This window comes from Schistocerca serialis, chromosome 2, assembly GCF_023864345.2.
Source record: "Schistocerca serialis cubense isolate TAMUIC-IGC-003099 chromosome 2, iqSchSeri2.2, whole genome shotgun sequence".
NCBI lineage: Eukaryota > Metazoa > Arthropoda > Insecta > Orthoptera > Acrididae > Schistocerca > Schistocerca serialis.
Window position 1 is genome coordinate 169,170,975 of NC_064639.1, and position 15,459 is coordinate 169,186,433.

Genomic DNA, 15,459 nt, shown 5'->3' on the forward strand with positions numbered 1-15,459 from the left:
ATAAGTAGTCCTGCAACGAACAATAGATTAATGTATGAAATTAGGTATAAACAGTGTCGGCGCACCGTCGCAATTGCCATCAGCTACCACGGCACTCTAAACCTGTATATAAATAACCAGCTAGAATATAAATAGAGATATCAATTGCTATAAATAGAATAGAATAGAACTTCCTAGGCTAAGGTTAGGAGACTGAGGATCAGAGGCTTGAAGATAAATCCCAAGGCGCTCATCCTCAGTACCCTACGGTGGTGGGACTATCATCTCTTCCTTTCCTATCGTCTTTTCTCCTCTTCAGTCTAAACTATTCTTTGTATTTCCTTCTTCTAATCCAAAATTTAATTTTGAAAATTTTTGTTACATCGGTTTTGGGAAAGCTGCCAAAAAAAAAGAACAGACCCGCCTCCACGTGGCGGGACACGGGCAACGGTGCGGCCGGATGCGGGAACTGGTGTGAGTTTCATCAACTACATCAGCACCCGTACACCGGACGTAGCGGCCAAGTGGTCAAAATAGATCCACCTTAAGCACTTAGGTGGTGGGTCGTAAAATCAGGGCGGCAAGTGAAAAACAAAAAAAAACAAAAAACAAAAAAAAAACTGGACTGAGTGACGTAATTCTGCTCATACGACTCAAATGATGTTGTTTTATTTACAGTTTCGTTCAAGAACCATTTAGAGACAATTTAAAAAGAACTTAAATAATTTTGAAGTGTGTTGTAACTGACGTAGGTGACGAAGTCTGCACATGATCATATATCAAAAGAAAACCATTTATACGAAACTTACGTCGTTACACTACACATTATGGCCTGTATTCACTTTAAGTTTTGACACAATTAAGAAACATAACTTTTTTTTTACTTATCTTTAAGTGACTGGTCTGAGATGCACACATTGAGCATTGTCATAGCAGTTTTGGACACTGATCTGTAGATGTTTCCCACCAAGTCCGCAAACACAGTCACTTCATTGGGAGAATTTATAACACATTGTTGTTTTGTAGAAATCTGCGTATCCAGATAGGTTATCCATGAGTTGCAGCTAATCAGCGAGATTTTTGCAGCCCAGTACAATGACTTCTTGGGAATTCTCTGAACTTCTGTGAGCTATTCACAAGTACTGAACCTAAGGCATTACCAGTTAATTAGATGAACGACAGCTAAATAACAGTAGAAGTAAGTAAATTTGTACTTGTCAGTGAAGAACTAAAATCATAATAATAGTAACATTATCCAAATAAATCATTTTAATAATAAACTTACAATCAATTTCATAAATAGAACTCACGTCGGTGATGTGATATAATTTATATATTTTATGTCAAACTGTTTAAATAAGATCTTGGCAATGGTAAATATTACCCAGGTCCACAAATAAAGCTGTTAACTGGTTAGACTAACTGCACAATAACACAGCAACTTGAGATAACTACTGTTACCTGTGCTAAGGAACAAGTCATTAACAAAATAAATGAGAGTTTGTTTCAAAGCAATGAACAGCGCTCTGACATAACTAGTATTTTGTCAAGGCATTCAGAAGTCTTTCAACAGAGACGTCATATAAAGCAACTTACACTGCTGGCCACCGTAAGTGCAACACCCTGAAGGAAGCATCCGAATCAACTGAAATTTACACCATGGGTTTGCAGCGATGAGATATGCAACTGATTAGAACTTCAGCGCAGACGCACATCACGCGCGCCTGTGGCGCCACCTCATAGCGCCATTTAAGGCTTGGCGATTTCGACGAGTGTACGTTCGGCACGTGTGTTTACCTTGTGGTTGTTTCACAAGACGATCAGTTATGCCTCGTAGACAACAGCGAACATCGTTTGATCAAGTATCCGAGTTCGACAGAGGAAGGATAGTGGCTTACCGAGATTGTGGATTATCATACAGAGAAATCGCTAGTCGTGTTGGACGAAACCAAACAACTGTAATGCGGATATGTGACCGTTGGATGCAGGAGGGTACGACGGACCGACGTGGTCGATCTCATTCACCTCGGTGCACCACTGCACGTGCTGATAGGCAAATTGTGCGCATGGCAGTGACGGATCGCTCAGTGACATCCCGAACCATAGCACAGCACATTGCGTCTGTAACGCATCATCCAGTGTCTGCGCGTACCATTCGACGCCGTTTACAGCAGAGTGGTCTGTCCGCAAGACGTCCATTGCTTCGTCTACCATTGACGCAGAACCACAGACGTCTCCGTCGCCAATGGTGTGATGACAGACGGATGTGGACGGCAGAATGGAATGACGTTGTCTTTACTGACGAGGCACGCTTCTGTCTGCAGCACCACGATGGTCGGATTCGAGTGTGGAGACACCGTGGAGAGAGGATGCAGGACAGCTGCATTATGCACCGCCACACTGGTCTTGCACCGGGTATTATGGTATGGGGCGGTACTGGATATTACTCTCGCACGCCTCTAGTACGCATTGCCGGTACTTTAAATAGCCGGCGCTACATATCCGAGGTGCTGGAGCCAGTTGTCCTTCCTTACCTTCAGGACTCGGCCACAGCCATATTTCAACAGGATAATGCGCGACCACACGTGGCACGCATTGTCCAAAGGTTCTTCGTCAATAACCAGATTGAAGTGCTTCCCTGGCCGGCTCGCTCTCCGGATCTTTCGCCGATAGAAAACATGTGGTCCATGGTTGCTCAACGAGTGACCCAGATTACATCCCCAGCTGCCACACCAGATGATCTTTGGCAACGTGTGGAAGCTGCTTGGGCTGCTGTACCCCAGGAACACATCCAACGTCTCTTTGACTCAATGCCGAGACGTGTGGCAGCGGTGATCTCCAACAATGGCGGCTACTCTGGCTACTGATTCTGGCAGGAACCACATGTCACAGACGTCTGTCGACGCAATCATTTGATACTTGGTCAACATGTTATCTACAAAATAAATTTTGTTGTGCTACCTCTTGTCTTTCTTGGTGTTGCATTTACGGTGGCCAGCAGTGTACATGTGTCATCACTTTTGAAATCTTCTGTCCCATTTCATAAGCGAGAAGATTTTTCATCACTAGGGAAATATAAAGGATGTTGGATTGGAATATAATTGGAGAATCTGAGTCCATACTCTAGCCTACTACCAGCAGTAGCAAAACGTAGATCGATCATTAAAGCCAAAGCTAGTAATAAAATCGTTGTACTTGTCCAGACCTAAGCAGAAACCATCAAGGAACAAATTCAGAATTTTTAAATGTCTGACTAGTACCTTCTACTGGCGATTTCCTTTATCTGATGTGTCATGGAAACACAATTTTGTATCTATATTGGTAGAAGCTACCAGTTTAAGGTATTTGAGCCGTTTTGGCTCGTTCTATGTTTTTACAGCCCCTCCCAATGGCGAGATCTGTCACTGTATAGTCGCCAGGTGGCGCTTTGTCGGGTGTTAGTAGAGTGTTTGTTTGTAGTTCCTAGGGCTGCTTGTTGACCACATTCGCTGTCGGTCAGTCGCAGTCAGGCCGAGAGAGAGAGACAAGGGGTACATGTGACGTATGGCGGGCTGTGCACGGGGCTTACAGGTGTACGATTATCTAAGTGGCCAGTCTTCGCTAAAGTCGTGTTGGTCGGCAATACTTGGTACATTGTCGACGCAGCCGATTTACCCTGCATTAAGGAGGCATAGTTGCTGATATGGGTGTTGGAATGCTGTTCACTTTCTAAAGCCGTCTGTTCTGCGCTTACTTGATTGTCGCATTTGATCCCGTGTTGAAATTTCTCCTGCTTTGCTGGATTGCCTCTGGTTCTCAATCACTCTGTTTCAAGAATGGAATTTACCCTTTGATGCCTCCGTTTGATATTATTTGGGTGCCACATTTGTGTGTCCCAAAACTGTTTTTAATTACAACTTTGTCAGTATGTTCTAGGCCGCCTCGTGTGTTAGTGACCACTGAGGTCGAAACTGAGTCTGATTTGTGTTTGAAGTTGTTGCTTCCCTGACTGTTGTAGCGACTATAAAATAGCCTACATCTGTGATAAATATACACTAGTGACTCTTGGTTCTTTTGCATAATTGAGTTCTGTAACTCTGGTGAGATTTCGCCCTTTCAGAGAAATTAATATTTATTGTTTCAAATGTGATTACGATTGTTGTTTGAGTGTTAGCCCTCAAGATCTGCCTGTTACCTTCTAAGCAACTTAAGATCACGTTGAGCTTTTGTCTTGATGTGAGCATTGTCGTATGTTCCATGGTTATTACGTATGATTTATGTATTTGCTTGTTTTCTGTCGGCCTTCTGAGCTGTTCGTAGCGTTTGGCGGCACTGCTGCTGGGTGTTCTTTGTCACCCGCCGGTCCACCGGGCGTAGCCTGTCGGCGTCGGCTGTGTACGTTTGCGTGGGCGGCGCGCCGCTCCCGTCTTACCGTAGACTCTGAGACGTTACGAGCTCCTAGTTTGCTACTACACCATTTATAAGTTGAGTTTGGATCTCATAGCGATCGGCCGTTATTTACGCAGTAGTGCCCGTTATTCGTCCATCTCCTAGCCTGCAGTACCTGCACCTTTCGTGGTTCCCCTTACCTGAAGTTGGGTTTTCAGCGTAATAGTTTTAACATTGATGTAATGCTCAATTGTTAATTGGCATTTTATTTTTCCATGGCATTAACTTGAATATACCAAAGAGCCTTCTCTCAGTGACCAAATAAGTTTTCACAATTATGTGATTCATGCTGGCCAGTTGGGTTTTCAGCGTAATAGTTTGAACACTGATGTAATGCTCAACTGGTAATTGGCATTTTATTTTCCCATGGCATTACCTTGAATATACCAAAGAGCCTGCTCTCAGTGACCAAATAAGTTTTCACAATTATGTGTTTCTTGCTGGCCAGTTGGGTTTTCAGCGCAATAGTTTTAACATTGATGTAATGCACAATTGTTAATTGGCATTTTATTTTTCCACGGCATTACCTTGAATATACCAAAGAGCATTCTCTCAGTGACCAAATAAGTTTTCACAATTATGTGATTCATGCTGGCCAGTTGGGTTTTCAGCGCAATAGTTTTAACATTGATGTAATGCTCAATTGTTAATTGGCATTTTATTTTTCCACGGCATTACCTTGAATATACCAAACAGCCTTCTCTCAGTGACCAAATAAGTTTTCAGAATTATGTGATTCATGCTGGCCAGTTGGGTTTTCAGCGTAATAGTTTCAACACTGATGTAATGCTCAATAGTTAATTGGCATTTTATTTTTTCACGGCATTACCTTGAATATACCAAAGACCCTTCTCTCAGTGACCAAATAAGTTTTCACAATTATGTGATTCATGCTGGCCATTACCTTGAATAAACCAAAGAACCTTCTCGCAGTGACCAAATAAGTTTTCACAATTATGTGATTCATGCTGGCCAGTTGGGTTTTCAGCGTAATAGTTTGAACACTGATGTAATGCTCAACTGGTAATTGGCATTTTATTTTCCCATGGCATTACCTTGAATATACCAAAGAGCCTGCTCTCAGTGACCAAATAAGTTTTCACAAATATGTGTTTCTTGCTGGCCAGTTCGGTTTTCAGCGCAATAGTTTTAACATTGATGTAATGCACAATTGTTAATTGGCATTTTATTTTTCCACGGCATTACCTTGAATATACCAAAGAGCATTCTCTCAGTGACCAAATAAGTTTTCACAATTATGTGATTCATGCTGGCCAGTTGGGTTTTCAGCGTAATAGTTTTAATATTGATGTAATGCTCAATTGTTAATTGCCATTTTATTTTTCCATGGCATTACCTTGAATATACCAAAGAGCCTTCTCTCAGTGACCAAATAAGTTTTCAGAATTATGTGATTCATGCTGACCAGTTGGGTTTTCAGCGTAATAGTTTTAACATTGATGTAATGCTCAATTGTTAATTGGCATTTTATTTTTCCACGGCATTACCTTGAATATACCAAAGAGCCTTCTCTCAGTGACCAAATAAGTTTTCAGAATTATGTGATTCATGCTGGCCAGTTGGGTTTTCAGCGTAATAGTTTTAACATTGATGTAATGCTCAATTGTTAATTGGCATTTTATTTTTCCACGGCATTACCTTGAATATACCAAAGAGCCTTCTCTCAGTGACCAAATAAGTTTTCAGAATTATGTGATTCATGCTGGCCAGTTGGGTTTTCAGTGTAATAGTTTTAACATTGATGTAATGCTCAATTGTTAATTGGCATTTTATTTTTCCACAGCATTACCTTGAATATACCGAAGAGCCTTCTCTCAGTGACCAAATAAGTTTTCAGAATTATGTGATTCATGCTGGCCAGTGTTACAAGAAATTTTCTATCTATTTATTTATTTCTGTTTATCTGTATATCTGAGTTGCTCTGTATTTGTGATGGCAAGATTGAATAAGGGAATTAAGTAGAAATGTGTTTACATTTTTGCCCTTCATTTTAAATATATTCGACTTTATACTGGGATCATAATTTCTAAATATGTTAACCCTGTTTGTGGAAGACCTATTAACAGAAGCACAAATGTGGCTGTATCACACTGATCTCATCAAGAGAAAATTACACAAATGTGTGGAGGAGGGCGAAATTGACATTCTGAAGTAGCAAAATTTGTCATAAAATGCTCATGTTCTTAGGACATCTGATCACACAGCATGGAATATTTCCAGAGAGTGCCAAAAGAAACGCACTCAAGATTTTCCAATTCCACGAACCAAGAAAAAAATAAAAAACCTTCACAGTACTGGTCAATTTTATAAGAGATTTGTGCCAAACCAATTATTAAACAGTGAAGCACTGTTGAGTTTGTCACTTCCGGCTGGTGAAAACAATGCCTTCTGGACTTTTATGAAATCGAACAAGGTTTAGTAAACTTCAGCATGCTGTTTCATCTAGACATGTCATTTAAATTTTGTCATGCAGATGATGCCTGTTCATTTGGTGCCAGTGATGGCGTGCTCAAAAGAGAGATATGGAATATGAATGTACAACAAGGGTTGATTTTTCTCTTTAGCTATAAACTATTACACGCTCACTTGGTCAGATGGTCATTGGCCCTTCAAGAGTATGATTTCGAGATTATCCAGGTAAAAGGTAAAATCAATGTGGTAGCCTATGCTCTGTCTCGAGTACTAGAAGGATTGCAGGATGTATTGGATTGTGATGAGAAATGTTCAGATTACCAAATTTTGAAAATGTAAGATGGGGCGTTTTGTGGTGAGCAATTGAGCTATCTTCAGGCTTCCGAGTTTTGATAACGTAAGACGCGATATTTAGATTGTATTTTTTTGGCTTGTGCAGAAATATTGGTAAACTTCAAAACTAAAATCAGATGTAGAATAAAGTGAAATAACAGTTAATAGCGAACCCTTTGGGAAACCTTAGAAACATGTATGTGATTTGCGATGTATGATTGTGTTATTTTAGCGCCAAAGGCTAAAAACTGGTGAGCGTACATTCCATCAGAAACAATAATATGGTACACAGATAACGTATGAGAGCACTTTGGCGTCATAACATGTGCCAGTAAAATCAATTGTACCGCTACTTTCCGAACAGAGAATGTAAGTGCAGAGGGTCTTAAGGATATGTTTGCTCTGTTGAAAGGTGTAAGCATCCATTAAGGTTGCATTTTGAGCAATTCTAAGCTGTGAAGCGTGCTATAAGCTAGGTGTAGATTTTCATTCAGAGCTGAATAAATGTTTACAATTTCTCTGCTTCTCTTAATGTTGCTGTTAATTGCATCTCTTGTTAAGTTTGGTGCAACTAAGCGCAGTATAGATTCGAATGTAATAATGTGTACAGCAGTCTGTATTATCTAACTGTATACACAAAAACCACCTGTGCGCTAAAGAACTAGGCAAGCGCGTAATTAAGACATTTGAGAAGCAGAGATGCCATGTCTTTTATGTGTATTTGTGAGTCATACAAGTTACACGTCTATCTCTGTTAACTGATTGAGGAATACGATAGTTATCCACCGATAAAGCAATTAAGCACAGACCTCAGGAAACAATTTCTGTCCATCTGCTGAATTAAAATGTAAAGAGTTATTTATGTTAGCATATTAGTTTTGCCAGATCGCATCTGAAGTCGTGTATGATCTGGAATGGCGACCTTATGTATTGTGAGGATGCGATACTAATACGTTTGTGTTATATCTGTAAACTGGTAATACGAACATTCAACATTAATTGATTAGATTACTCAGTGCGCACTGACATTACAGTGCGAGCAACGAACTATAAACTACAGCTGCACGTAATAAAAACTGCCAGTAACATTTAATTGCAAGTTTGATGCGGCTAGTCAAGATGAGAAGCCTTACTGTGTGTGTCGAAAGCATAATCATTAATCAACACTAATTCCAATGTGTCGTGAAGGACAAGTTTAATATTACACACGTAAAAACTAGCACAGGTGTGCTCCTACTGGACAACAGTCGATAGGGCTACAACTAGACTTGCCAGCAGCACTATTGATAGAAACTACGAGCATCAGGCACCTTCGAGATATACGAAATAGTTTATTAAGTCTGCAGTAAACTAACTACAAAGATGTTATGCGAGTGCACTTGTACTTGCTATGGTCAGCGGTTAATATAGACTAAATAAGGCACTGAGAGCACAAGTGGACTAACCCCGGGGAAGTTAATATGGAGGAAACATGCCTAATAATAAGGGATCACAAAGAATGTTTTTGGGTGATGCATTGCTGCCCTTTTAACGTGCATACGATGTAACTGTGGTTTTGTTAAACAATATTCTTACAGTACAAACATTAATTATATAGTACAATATTAGCAGTTTTGTTGTGGATTAGTCCATTTTTGCTCCCAGTAGTTGAACATTCTCGATGACAGGTCCATTGTTGTTGTTGTCTTCAGTCCTGAGACTGGTTTGATGCAGCTCTCCATGCTACTCTATCCTGTGCAAGCTTCTTCATCTCCCAGTACCTAATGCAGCCTACATCCTTCTGAATCTGCTTAGTGTATTCATTTCTTGGTCTCCCTCTACGATTTTTACCCTCCACGCTGCCCTCCAACGCTAAATTTGTGATCCCTTGATGCCTCAGAACATGTCCTACCAACCGGTCCCTTCTTCTTGTCAAGTTGTGCCACAACCTTCTCTTGTCCCCAATTCCATTCAATACCTCCTCATTAGTTACGTGATCTACCCACCTAATCTTCAGCATTCTTCTGTAACACCACATTTCAAAAGCTTCTATTCTCTTCTTGTCCAAACTATTTATCGTCCATGTTTCACTTCCATACATGGCTACGCTCCATACAAATACTTTTAGTACGCTGATATTCATGCTGTTCATTGCACAAGGTCCACCATAGATTGCATGTGATAATAGTATTCATTATTATTATACGCTGTACGGATTACATGTAACATTTTACATTGGTTTCTATAATTTTAAACACTATGTTGCATTTCAAAATCATCCACGGAAATGTTTCTACAGCATTTGAAGAGACTTTTAAATTTTTGTAGAAATCACGATGAAGGGCGAGGGGGGGGGGGGGGGGGGTTACACAGGGAAGCAAACTGAGCAAATCCTTCTTTTTTTCCTCTGTAATTAATTACATATCCATTACGATAAATCAGTTCGAGATTGCTGATGCATTTGGATGTTCGTTTGGCCACATGTATTTCCTGAAATGGCTGTTGGCTTTGGTTCGAGTATTTATACCATATTTTGAATCCGTTGGTTGCTTCAAACCGCAGCCACTGTATGTTCCACCATTGTACATTACAACTGCCAGAAGACATTTTTCGATTCGTGATGTTTCTTTCGAGTTATTTTGTTGAAAAGAAACATTCCACATTCATATCGACTAACTTGAACGAATTCTTTTTTTTCCACTCACTACCACATAATTCCAGTGTGCAGGAAGGTTAACGTAAGGAAAATTCCTTTTTTGTTTCTGAACCAAGCCAAAACCAAAATCCTGATCACAGGACAGGTACGAGTGTCCGCTAACTAAAAATTTATGGAATATTTCCTTCACAGAGAACTCTGAGCTGCTTACATTGTACTGGCACAGTACAGCAACTATTATGTTTCTATTCTAGCCTCCACACTGATCAGAGTACGTAATTAGTTTTTCAGTCCTGAAAAAGTTGTGTATGAAATACAGCAAACAAGAACCAATTTCTTGTGGCACTCTCGACGCAATGTATTCATTCCACAGAAACGTGTATGCTTCATCATTGTGCATATTGTGGATGCCAAAGCAATATGTCCACAACTGGCGTTTGTAATAGCAAATTCCAGTTGAGATGACCTGTGTAGACAAAGTATCACTCTGTAAAACTGCCCATGCATACTCAGATTTTTTCTGATGGAATTCACGTTCTGCAGTTCTCTCCGTTCTCACCTTATCATTATCGGCAGCTATTATTTTTACCTGCAAAGCATCGCATGTTCGTCGAGAGACGCACGCTGGTGGATGAAATGACAAATTGCAGTTTCCGTAAAAATTTTGCGGAAAATACTATGAAAGACGGGCATTCGCTCCTCTGCACAGTACAGTGAATACATGATAGATAAATTTAAATCTGGTTCTGTTATTTTTGTGACACGCATAATGGCTTTCATAAGCCGGAAATGTTTCTATGAAACGTTTTACTACGTAAACTTTGTGGGGAGATGTTTCATTACCGGGTTCACCTTACCATTACGAAGACGGGCTGCTTTTCCCCTTTATTCTTGACTACCCTGTCTATTCTTCCACCAGATATGGCTAAATATTCTGAAAGAATCTTTTCACTCCTAGTTCAGGACCCATTTGAATTGAGCAAGTAATACAATTTTGTCTTCTCCCTGCGTGAATGTTGCTGAACTACGTAAGACCTTGCTTTATCAACAGCTTTAATCATGGTAAACAGGAAAGCTGACTACAGATCATGGCTGCCTAAATTATAAAACTCATTGAACACTTGTTTATCCCGTTCTTCGTTGATGTTTTTGTGGCACTCATATCGGCACGAACACTCCCTGATCGTCCGCAATTCCTTCCGAGGTACAATGTCTCCCTTACGGTTGGCACACTCTTGACTTAGAGCTCTCCGTTCTTTCCTAACGTTACGAAGCCATTTATCTTCATTACTAAGACGCTTCTTTCCTGAGCTCCGTATCACGGCATCGTCGTTTGTCTCTGGCACGACCTCTGGAAAAGTTGTTGCTGCAGCCGTGCTCGCCCTCGTTTCTCCCGGCGCTTGCCCGTCGGACGCAAGCACATCTCTATAATAAAAATATCCACGACTCAACGTAATATTAACCACACGACAGTAATGGTCAACGTGGACCTTGGTACCCACAGACAGACTCGGCGGGCTGTAATACATTGTTGTACACATAACATTAAGAGTGATCATCACTCGATTACACAATATCGCAATAAATAAAGTATTGTTTGTATTTCATTGTGTTTTCGTATGGAAAACAGATTTTGTGAACAAAGTCACCGTTCGCGATACCTCTGGACCTCTTTGAATATGAACACGTTAGTGTGCATTCGACAATGTTATCCGAAAACAAAAGAAAGGAACACAACAACAACTAGTGCTGTTTTTTGTGGGGAACGCTGGGGGATGCGTACCCCTAAACTTTTTCGTCGACAAAGTAATTTTTTTACGATGTTGAGAACTTGAAACAGTGCCAAAGATTTATTTCACGGACGTAAATTTTTTATTTCATTTTTTTGTGTTGGTAATTGCAATACGAACGTACCAGTGCAGTTTTTGGTGGGAAAAGCGATGCCATTGACTCTTTCAAGCATTTCGAAGCTGCGGCAACCGTTCTCGACAATTGAATCGCTGGCAGCCAGTTCCACAAACATGTAGTGTCCTCGCCTCCTAATTGTGGGCGATGGTAGTGCTAAACGGATATGCGTACGCTCAAACGCCGAGCTACCGATAGATGTCTCTACGGTCCCGCTACCATGATCCTTCGCGATTTATTGCCGTCTTTGTTTTGTTATTCTTCATTTGTTTGTGTTTACTGTTCCATTGTTGTCGGTTGGGCGAAGTTTTAGAGTGTGTCCCGTCTTTCGTTGCAACTTGTAACTTAAGATGGAGGTGAGAGATGAGCACAAAACTAGGGCTTAATGGGAATCGCAAGCTTCACTTGTGGTGATGTCAACTGAAGTGTTCGATACCACATTCTCTGGGATGTTTCTCGGTATCGCCTGCTTCATTTGAACAGCAATTCAACTGAAGAGTGCGATACCATATTTTTTTGTAGTTCGTCATGTTGATGACGTTACGGCTAAAGGCAGATGGATGGTATCCCATGCTTCAGTTATAAGGAATTTTCGCTGCATTATATCCAATGTCGGCGTACCCTCAAATGTTTTTAGAAAAAAAGCCCTGACAACAACTAACCTTGCAGTTGCTCCTCCACGCTGTTCGCAGGTGCTTCCATGCTGAACAACTGACATGCACTTCCACGTGGTCACTGGTCCAATACGTTGTACGACACTAAATACACAAGTCCTTCGTTCGCCGGCGTCACACGCAGTGACAGTGGACGGAGAGCACAGAGAACAAATAGACTATGACGCATAATCCACTCCTCATCTCAATGGTGTCTATCGGCGGTTGAGTGCAACAGCAATGTGTACGTTGCTAAATGAGACAAACCTTCAGATAAACGAACAGATCAACAGGCATTGCATAATAATCATATACTGTTATCACATCATGTTAATGCCTCAAAAGCACAAAAAGTGCGGATTAGCCTGCTTGTGCTCTCAGTGCCTCAAGTAAGTGTAGATTGTGTTACGAATGGACTGTGCGGATGGTCCCGGCGGAGGCTAGATTCCGCCCTCGGGCATGGGTGTGTGTGTTTGTCCTTAGGATAATTTAGGTTAAGTAGTGTGTAAGCTTAGGGACTGATGACCTTAGCAGTTAAGTCCCATTAGATTTTACACACATTTGAACATTTTTTGTTACGAATCATGAGATGACAAACAGCGACGAGATTCTGCTTGCCATTGACAAGTTAATTGTATTGGAGACTGCCTCTCCCTAACCTTTACATTTACAGTTTTCGTTAGGTTACGACCTTTTTTTTTCATGTGAGAGCATACTTCTACCTCCTGTGTATGAATTTATTACTGTTGTGTGCTTTTGACAGTTGTTGTGCAATTTTTAATGTGTTCCTGCCATCTGACACTGGACTGCTCTTCTGTGAGCTGTAGTTCTCATCATCTAGGGGGCCTTAAGATATACCAATGCACTATACTCTTGGATGGAGCAATGAGTCGACTTTCCACTCACTACAAATTATGCCATTACAACGAATGATCTCAATCCAGTAACCATTATTAAGAAAGAAACTACAACGAAAAGACCGTTTTGAAAATCGAACTTTTACGTTTTACGAAAGAAAGAAACTAGTAAGACAAAGTCTTTTTATAACACGCTGTTCTCTTCTCAACAGATAATAAACTATTCTAAGTTATGAGTCATCTGCCCTATTATTTCTTTCCAAGCTGATTCAGCGCTCAGATAATTGTAAATAACCTTACGAAAAACATGTAGCCCAATGAGAAGATTATTTCTGTAAAATATGTCTTACGTGAACATTCTAACTTACTATAAAACAAAAATACCATAATTAAAAGTATAGTGTGTAATATGATTAAAAATCTTAAGGAGCTGAAGACTTCTCATGGCTTTCTCCTTCTTTCCGTGGGGCATAGGTCGCATAGTGGGACAAAATAAAAAAGGTAATCCAGAGTCAATGATAAAATCTAACCTCACGAGTTGCAAAACCAACAGCAGCAATAATTAATGCTCTGTACTATTTAAAAGACAAACAACACATAATTAATTTATATAATCACCACATGAAGACAAATCCATCTTTATTGTTTGCTGTCATAACATTCTCACCACTATTCAGTATCTACGATAGTGATAAAAGCAGACGAAATGAATTAAAATTTGTGCTGTGGCCGGGATTCGAACCCGGATCTTCTTACTTGCTTGCAAGCATTATCATAAATAATAAAAACAGACTTAAATGTCTCAGGGAAACATATAAGAACTATTAAATATGTATGTACATATGAGTAAATGAGAAAAAAATTTATACTCCCCAGTATTCCAATCGTCACCCGTTTTGCTAAGAAACAGAAATAAATACAAAAATTATGTAAAATAAAATATAAGAAATGAAATTTGGTCCTCACACAACAACAAAAAATATTAAAAACTGACTGATTATTGTAGCAAGTGAAATGAGAATGGCGACAGACCTGTTTACATAGTAAATAAACTCTCTCCCCATTAGATACATTGTAGGATATTGTGTCTAGATTTTATAATTTGTGTTCTTCGCCCATGTCACATAAGAATCCAAAGTGGTATGTGTGAAAAGTTTAAAATCTTTGTTGCCCTTGTATATTGCCTGCTGTGTTATAAATAATTTTATTCAAAGTGAACAGTCATTTTACTGTCCCCACTAGTCATCTATGGTTCGTTGGTTAAGCAGCTCTACAAAGTGCATCTATGCTCTCCAGATGAATAAATGATCATAGCTAGATTTCATAAATACTTCGAATGTTCACTTCGAATGATACATGAAACTTTGTTGTAAATCACACAACAATATTTTTAATAAACCTGAAAGGAATATTAGCGTCCAGGGGGTATTTAATGTGTGATGTTTTTATCTAGCAATCTTGTGTGCAATTAACTGAGATCCTCATTTCCTTTTGTCGAAATTTAGAACCTGCAACTTTGTGATCTGTTTCCAAGACAATTTCATTACAACTTTCAACTTGAATGACATGTTTTATTCCCAAATGCCATAGATGGGAAAAGCAAATGTTCGGTCAACTATTCTGCTGTTAAATACTTTGCACCATATAAAAAAGTATGCTGGATTTTTCGTTACAGAAAAGGCAGTAGGTCTTAAAAAGTTTCACTGCACATTCATTGAAATTAGAAAGACATGCGCTGGGAAGTGAGAGAGTTAGAAGAGGGAAACTTAGGAGTGGGTTTTAACAAGAAACTGTCTATATTTTATTTACTTATGCGTAGTTTACACATAGAGCCACAGAAAAAGCCTCTCCAAACATATTTATGTGCAAAAAATATATTGACTCTGAGTGCATAAAAATATTTTCTAGGTTGTATTGACGCTTCTATAGATCTAGTGTAGGGAGGCCATCCTAAACGTCATAAAATGTATTTTTGTAGATATTTTAAGTATGTCTAAAATGTATATTCACTCAAGAAAACCTTACTACAGTGGTCTTCAGAACTTTCGAAGAAATATTGCTAAAATTAAAACCTATTACATTTATGGTGTAGTTATTAAGTAAAATACCCAAATAAGATGAGGTCTATCTTGTAATGTATCCTCAAATAAAATACTTTCTGGTGATCATTGCTAATTATCATATTAATGAAATTTACACACACACACACACACACACACACACACTAATAATTAAA